The sequence below is a fragment of the Myotis davidii genome, unplaced genomic scaffold (genome assembly GCF_000327345.1).
Source record: "Myotis davidii unplaced genomic scaffold, ASM32734v1 scaffold826, whole genome shotgun sequence".
Classification (NCBI taxonomy): domain Eukaryota; kingdom Metazoa; phylum Chordata; class Mammalia; order Chiroptera; family Vespertilionidae; genus Myotis; species Myotis davidii.
In genome coordinates this window covers 1,491,042-1,491,626 of record NW_006297142.1, presented here as the reverse complement: position 1 = coordinate 1,491,626, position 585 = coordinate 1,491,042, and the positions used below count along the sequence as shown (strand labels likewise).

At 54.9% G+C, this 585-nt stretch overlaps 1 protein-coding gene across 1 annotated transcript in view; it reads left to right on the top strand.

The window, feature by feature from the left end:
• Window positions 1–585, top strand: part of HRASLS5 (HRAS like suppressor family member 5) — a 5,777-nt gene that overhangs the window by 3,803 nt on the left and 1,389 nt on the right. The window lies entirely within an intron of this gene.

The window sequence follows — 585 nt, the reverse complement described above, 5'->3', positions numbered from 1 at the left end:
AGCAGGTGCGTGTGCCCAGGAGCCAGCAGGTGCACCACTGGCTGGGATGGACGACCACTTCTGCTGAGCTGTCTTGGGCTCCTCCTCCTGCGGGCGGTCAGAATGGCGATCCGTGGTGTCATGTTATCTGTCGCACTGGTGGGGGCCTTCCGTTTCCCAGGACTTTACGGTCCTTCTCATCTCTATGAGCCCGTCCAGGAGTAGAAAAGGCGCTGGGCCACATGGTAGGACACTGGTGGAGTCCGGCTGGGCCCTCACTGGCCTGGTCTCCTTGGTGAAGCCATTTTATCTCCGAGACTGTCGGTTCCCTTACAAAACGGGGATTAACCAAGGCAGACACTCAGCTGCTAAAGTTGCAAATTGAATGACGAGTATTTTTTACTCATTTGCCTGCATTTAAAAATATAGAAATTTTATATTAAACAATATGGATTCCCAGCTGCTCTGAATAACCCATCGATCGGGCCATTGGGCCGGTGTTCGCGCTTGCTGATGGTCTGAGGGGCCCAGCCGTGGGGCCCCCTTTCGATGGGGGGTGGTGGGTAGGCATGTCATCTACCAGTGTCACCACACACTGCCCAGACC